We start from the raw sequence: 7,085 nt of genomic DNA, 5'->3' as shown, positions 1-7,085 counted from the left end.
GTTGTTTCAGGAGACATCACAGTGGCACATGGTGAAATGGTACAGGGTGAAGGTGCAGGAGTTAGAGACAGTGGAGAGGAGGAATTGAGAGAAAGACAGATACAGAGAGAAACACAGCATACTGTATAGTAAGAAGACAATAACAGAGACAGTAAAAGTCAGACTATGACATAAAGATGAAACCGGTTTCTGGCAGTTAGCTCTAGGGTACAAAGAGACCTTGTCTGCTGTAAGCACTGCACTATATTGCCATCCAGGGTTCAATAAATCACTGGCCCCTTAGTCTAAAAAAGGTTAATATAACTTAGATGATTGCAGCCAGGGAGAAAAATGTCTGCCACGGGACTTCTCTGCTCGTCTCCTGGGCAGTTGGCTTTGTAACCAACCGAGCTGCGCTGCCACGCGTAGCCCAGGACAACATCTCAGCACCTTCCTGCAGTCCGAGCTGCTGAGCGACTGCAATTCAACACCTTGTCCAGATCTCAGCCTGGGGGGAACGGAAACCCAACCCATGGATGAGAAAGGAAACCAGTTGCTTTGTGTTTGTCATTTCAGCCATGCCCCAGAGCCCCAGATCCCCAGCCATGCCCCAGAGCCCCAAATGTGCCCCAGAGCCCCAGCTGTGCCCCAGATGTGCCCCAGAGCCACAGTTGTGCCCCAGCTGTGCACCAGAGCCCCAGCTGTGCCCCAGAGCCCCAGATGTGCCCCAGAGACCCAGTCGTGCCCCAGATGCGCCCCAGAGCCGCAGTCATGCCCCAGAGCAATAGCTGTGCCCCAGAGCCCCAGCTGTGCCCCAGATGTGCCCCAGAGCCCCAGGCAGGGAGTCCCGTTGCCTGGTGTGCAGTAAACAGCATTAGCTCAACACTGGAAGTGCAAGCTGCATGGACAGTACCTCCTAGCAGGACAGCTGTGTGTGTGTATCATTACCCTCATTGCACCTTTCCTTCCTTATCATTTGCAAACATAAATATTTATCACATTCAGCATGTGTCATGTTGCACTTCTTTTCACGCCTATGCACCATGAAAGGGCCTTCACACTTTTCGTGGATTGTGAACACAGCATTTCAGTTTACGCGCCTCATTGCCCGTCCTTCAGATGAGACGTAAAACCGAGGTCCTGACTCTCTGTGGTCATTAAAAATTCCAGGGCATTTCTCAAAAAGAGTAGGGGTGTAACCCCAGCATCCTGGGCAAATTTCCCATTGGCCCTTATCAGTCTTGGCCTCCTAATTATCCCCATCTATGAATTGGCTTCATTACTCTGCTCTCCTCCCCACTAATAGCTGGTGTGTGGTGAGCATTCTGGCGCACTATGGCTGCCATCGCATCATCCAGGTGGGGCTGCACATTGGTGGGGGTGGAGGGGATCCCCATTACCTGTAAAGCACTTTGAGTGGAGTGCCCAGAAAAGTGTTATATAAGTGTAAGCAATTATTATTATTATTATTATTATTATTATTATTATTACTATCTGTGTCTCACATATTTGATTGCACATCTAAAACATTGTGATGGAGACCCCTCGCTGGTTTCTGGTCTGTTGTAAAAAGGCGACAGTAACTCAGTATCTGAGACACTAATCCCCGACACTCGACTGTGATCACCTACGCTGCCCATCGCAGGCAGACAGCAGGCAGTGAGATCAGCAGCAGGCAACGGCAACACAGTCTCAGTGTGGATTCTCAGGCATTTGGGACCTGTAGTCTCTTCAGTGAGCTGGGAAATTTGGTTTGCAAATTTGGGTAAACAATAAGAATTTCCTTGCATCTCCAGTCTGTCCTTTTTCCATCACGGATAAGTACCCTGGATGCAGTGTGCGCCCCTGGGCCAGGAGGTGACACACAGCTGCCACTTCCTGTCTTGATCTGCTCACATTCCAGCGCTGAGTGACAGCTAGCCTCCCAGCCCAGCATGTGAAGGTCACTGACCCCCGCACACACTCTGCTTGAGAGATGGACATACTGTACTGTGATACTCAGCTTGTGCACATACAGTATAGCATTTAAGTGTTTTCTCTCACTTACACCTGTGCACAGTGTATTTGCAGTTTGATTTTGCTGTGCTGAGTCCATGTATCAGTTTACTGTGCCATAATATCTTACAATGTCCCTTGCACCTTGCCTACCTCTGTGTGCTTTCACTTGCCTTTCCCAGGACTTCCCACCCAGCCTTTACCCTGGGAGGACAGGGCAGCTTCAAGAACACAGCTGATTGGCCCTGATGAAAATCACAAGGGATGAAGGTTTTTTAGCTGCTTTATCCTAAGCTGCTTTCTTATCTGCATTACGAGTTCTTGTACAACTGAATCTTAAAAATCGAATCTTACTTACTCACTTTTTTGCTTGAGCTAATGGTTCGGCTATTGTTTTGAAGGGCTCTGCTACACAGGCTGATATGGGGGCCTCTTCTTCAGTTTGCAGAGCTAAACCTCCTGTAGCATCATTATCCTCTGGCCATTTCCACAGTGGAAAAGCCCAGCAGTCTCGATGGAAAAGTGCAGGCATGAGCTGTTCATACGAGGCACTTGTGATTTAAATCAAATCCAAGTGAAGCAATCTTGTATCACAGCTGCACTCATCTCAGTGCGAGTCGGTGTTCTGACTCTGCACTCACTGGCTGCTGCCTCATTAATGCAGACTCAATCAGTTCTAATATAAAGCAATCAGCCAGACAGCTTTCTTCACAGCTGAAGGAAAAGAAACTGTCTTTGTCAGAAAATCTTTTTAGAGCGCAAATAATTTCTTAGTGTGTTTTGGGGAGAAAATAGTGGAGAATGTGATTCATTTCAATATCTAAATTAACCATGCAATAAACAATAGTTTCCCTCTTATCGCAGTAAGCCACTGAACTGGTGAGTCTTGTCATCCAGCTGAGACACTTTTTGACTCGATTGTTTTTTTAATTGTGTCTGATCTGCCAGCAGTGAAAAGCTGGGTGTTAACCACTGCACAGCAGGTTCTGGTCATGACCATGGGGCAGCGATGCAGCAAGCTCATCTCTTACGACTTTTTTAAATACATTTTCCAGTAATTATTTTCCTGTTTTGTTCTTTGTCAGCTGCTTGTGTTTTAGACATGCTGTTTGTCTTCTTTAAGTCTATTTGCCAGTAAAATGACTGTCCAGCAGAAGAGGAGATGATGAAGGAGCTCTTAGCTCTCCTGCAAATGAAAATGATGAATTTTTTACATCACTGATAACCTGCTGCTTGAGCTTCTGCTCATTTCTTGACAGTGCCACTGCCTTTACCAGCAGTTAAAGTACCGTACATCATGAATTAGAAGTACGAAGATGCTTTACTTTTTTCCCCCAGAGCGAGTGACAATCTCTCCTGTCTGAATGTCAGCCTGAGCTGAAGCCTTTTTGACTCAATCTGAAGTGTCTCAAGTGATGCTTCTAAAGATACACCTGACCAGCCCTTGTGGCCAGAGACACAGATGAGCTGGTTCCACCCCAGCTCACAACAAGCACAGACAGTTTTCTAATGATCTCTCACCAAGAGCTCTTTAGTGTCTTGCTTTCTGAGAAGCAATTACTTGTGCAACAGATCTACCAGCACTTCTGAAGCCGTAGTGAAGTGGGACTCAGGAAAGGGACATCAGATACAGACACTTTGAAACATGTGGTCTATATACAATCTAATATTCACTTTGTAACCCCATAGACATTAAATAATACAGGACGATTTTTTGTCAAATCAAGATTTGGTGTATGTCAGTTGTCTATTTATCCATTTGTCTCAGTGTCACACCCAACATAACCATTACTGAAAAAGGTTTAAAATATGAAATTCACATATTTAAAATAAATAATTTCAAATGTTTTTAAAATAGTTTAAAATGTCTCTTCGCTTATAAATGTATATTATTAAGAAGATATTGCTTCTTTTTGCAGTAGTGAACTTAAATACATTTAAACATTTTTAATGTTTGATGTATTGGAAATATTTATTTTTTCCATCAATTTTAAAGCAAATCAATCTCCCTGTAGTTAAAATGTCCCCTGAGTCTGTGAGTAGCTGAGTGAAGTGGCATACCTGTGCTGCAGGCAGGGGTCCCAGGACGTTGTGAGGGGTGCAGTCTGCTGAGGCTCAATGGCGGTGCTGTGCTGGGCTGTGCTGGGCTCTTTGCAGCTGTGATGCTCAGCGATGCTCAGGGCTGGTCTGTCGGCTCTGGAGTGTGTGCCTCTGTGCTCCAAGGGCTGTGTTGCACTCAGCATCAGGACCGGCAAGGGAGTGAGGCAGTCTGGAACAGCCTGTCTCTTTCCAGCACCCCCTTCCAACACCTCCTCCTTCACCCCCTCCCAAACACTCTCCACATCCGTTCTTAACCCTTTCCATCCTGCCTGCTCTCCGGCAGCCCCCACTGGCTCCGAGGACCTCTCACTGCATGCACACTGCATGTGCTCATGTGTGTGCTTGAGCAGTAACTGCGCACTCACCCTCTCCCAGGTTTTCATTATTATTTCAAACAGCAAAGCTCGAGGAGAGCTCAGCCTATCCATATCCTTCGTTCCACCCTCAGCCCTGGATTATCTTAGCAGCCCTGGTCCTAGATGAGCCCCCTCTTATTTGTCATTTCTAATGAGATCTTAATTAGAGAGGATTACAGGACTGTGGATTTAAATGTGTTCTAATTTAGATATCTTTTTAATGATATGAAATCATTTTTGCCTTAAGAAACATAGTGGGTGTTGAGCCACAAAGGCATTAAGAAAGCACAACTCTGTCCCATCTGTCCCCATCTCTTTAAAATTGCCATTGTCCTGTAATTGTCTGGACACCCCTTTGTTCATTACCAATTAACTGGGGAAAAAAACAGGTTAGAATTACACTATATCCTCCACTTCTGTATGAAAGTCAGGAAATTTGCAACAGTTTTATGTAGGATTACACTGACATGCCCCTAAAAATTTAGGCCCAGATTTATGACAATTTGTCCAGTTGTTTTTGTTTATAAAGCCACCCTTGGCTCACAGCTGTGAACCCGGCAGCCACAGGGAGGAATGAGGAAGTGTAGGCATGTTCCTCCCGGTCACCCTCAAGCCTCTCTCACATCACAGGCTATGCAGCCCATAGCAGAAGTTCAGCACTTATCAACGGCATCGCAGGCCTGATGGCTCCTGGGAATCACAGGGGTCGCTGCTCACACACGATCTGAGATAACCTTGGCTGGCTCATCCCAACCCGTCCTTTTGCAGTGCTCAGCCAATGGCGTGCCCTCACTTTGGGAACCCCAGTCACGTGACCCAGGCTCCAACCTGCTGCCCTGCCGCCGGTTGAACCACTCTTGAGCCCCATCGGTCACCCATTTCCAATCATACTTTTGAGATGTCTGTCTGTGCAGCTCTGTCAATTGGGAAGTCTGGGTATTCTGCCCGGTTAAATGGGTTTGTGCATAGGACATAAACCTCAGTAAAACTCCCTGCTTCTCCATTAGCAGCTCCCATTCTGTATCTGTCACTGATCTCTGAGGCCTAGGCAGTTGTTGCCTGTAGGGACCGTGTGGCCTCCAATACACTCGAATGGAAGTAGATTCCAGAGTGTGCATCCTTGCTGGTGGCTTGTGAATTCAGTATTAGAGATTACTGTCTAACAGAAGACTGGGTCCCCGAAGGAGATTTCACTAAGTGTCTGTCCTCACTCATCTCCACACACCAAAGGAGAGGGGGTCATTTTTTCTTTGGGTTCATTAATAATTACAAAAGCAGTTATTATGGCCATTAGTTTTATGCAATGAGAACCTGATTGTTCAGGGTTTTATAAAAGCATGTGTGCCCAGTGATCAGAGCCATGGTAATTCATTCTTTCCTATTCACTGTATGCAGCCTTTGTCACACAGGGCTGCACTTACTTTCTTTTGAAGAGGCAGTCGTTCCACACAATGAAAATAGCTCAGATATTAATTTTAGCAAGTCAGTGTCCAGCATTATTTTTCGTGACCTTTGTGTCATTTTATAGAATAATTTGTTTCAGGCAAGAGTTTGGAAGAGTAAATAGACATGTAATTCTGTCTTGAGCTATAGATGTAGCTGAGAACTGCAGCTCTCCAGCACATTGCTACTGAAAGAGGTCTGTAATGTCTGAGAGAGGACACATCTCAACCTGTTCATGGGCTCCTGCACACTGAGTGGGCTGGTCATTCCACTGATGTCTCCAAGTAGAATTTTTTTTATTTTACTTACATTTTGTAAAGTAACATTGTACATAATAAAGCACACATACACTGAATTGAAGGAACACACATTTACACCAGTGCCATTTGACCTTTAATTTTGCATTATTAGAAAGCTTCTGTCAGTACTCAGACAACATGTAGAAAACCATCCAACACCTTTTCTCACAAGATGTGATTTTACTCAAATATTTTACAGCATTTGAGCTTAATTTTTTCAATCAGAGAAAAATGTTGTTCTTTAAGCAGAAAGGTGTTTAACGTTTTGATCATTAAATACAAATTGCCTGAATATCGACTAAACACAAGATTAAATAAAGGTCAGGGTTTTATTGAAACCCATCTATTAAAAGTGTATACAGGTGTAGCATGAGCAGTAAAGTACTGCCGACGCCCCCCTCAGGACCCCCGCGCCTGAGGAAACGCAGCTTGTTGCTGCACAGTTGCATGATGGAGCAGAATGAAAAGCTGAAGGCCTGGCGGTGGGGAGGGTGATGCTGGCAGTGCTCACCCCTGTGCCTGCAGCAGACTACATCTCTGTTGCATCCGCACCTGTAAGATGACTTGATTGGTGGTCCCTGGACTGGGGGCGACTTCAAATAAAAAAAAATAGTGAAGGGATGGGGGGAACGGGGGGGGCGCACAGTGGGAACATACCGTTGCCTCAGAGCTCAGGGGTCCTGGGTGGAATCCTGACTCTGTCTGGGTGGAGTTTGCACGTTTCCCCCTTGTCCTCCTGGTGCTCCGGGTACGGAGGAAATGTGTGTGTGGGTGAATCCATGTGAGAGACTGCTTTGTCTGCTGCACGCGTGCCGCAGGCTGCACAGCTTGTGGGGGTGGAGGGGCAGAGTGGCTGCCTGCTCCCCCAGGTGACTGGCTAATTCGGCACATCTCATTCAAGCCTGCAGACTCT

The sequence above is a fragment of the Atractosteus spatula genome, chromosome 3 (assembly GCF_055471065.1).
Source record: "Atractosteus spatula isolate fAtrSpa1 chromosome 3, fAtrSpa1.hap1, whole genome shotgun sequence".
Classification (NCBI taxonomy): Eukaryota; Metazoa; Chordata; class Actinopteri; order Semionotiformes; family Lepisosteidae; genus Atractosteus; species Atractosteus spatula.
The sequence above is the reverse complement of the archived record's forward strand: the minus strand, read 5'-3'. Positions refer to the sequence as shown.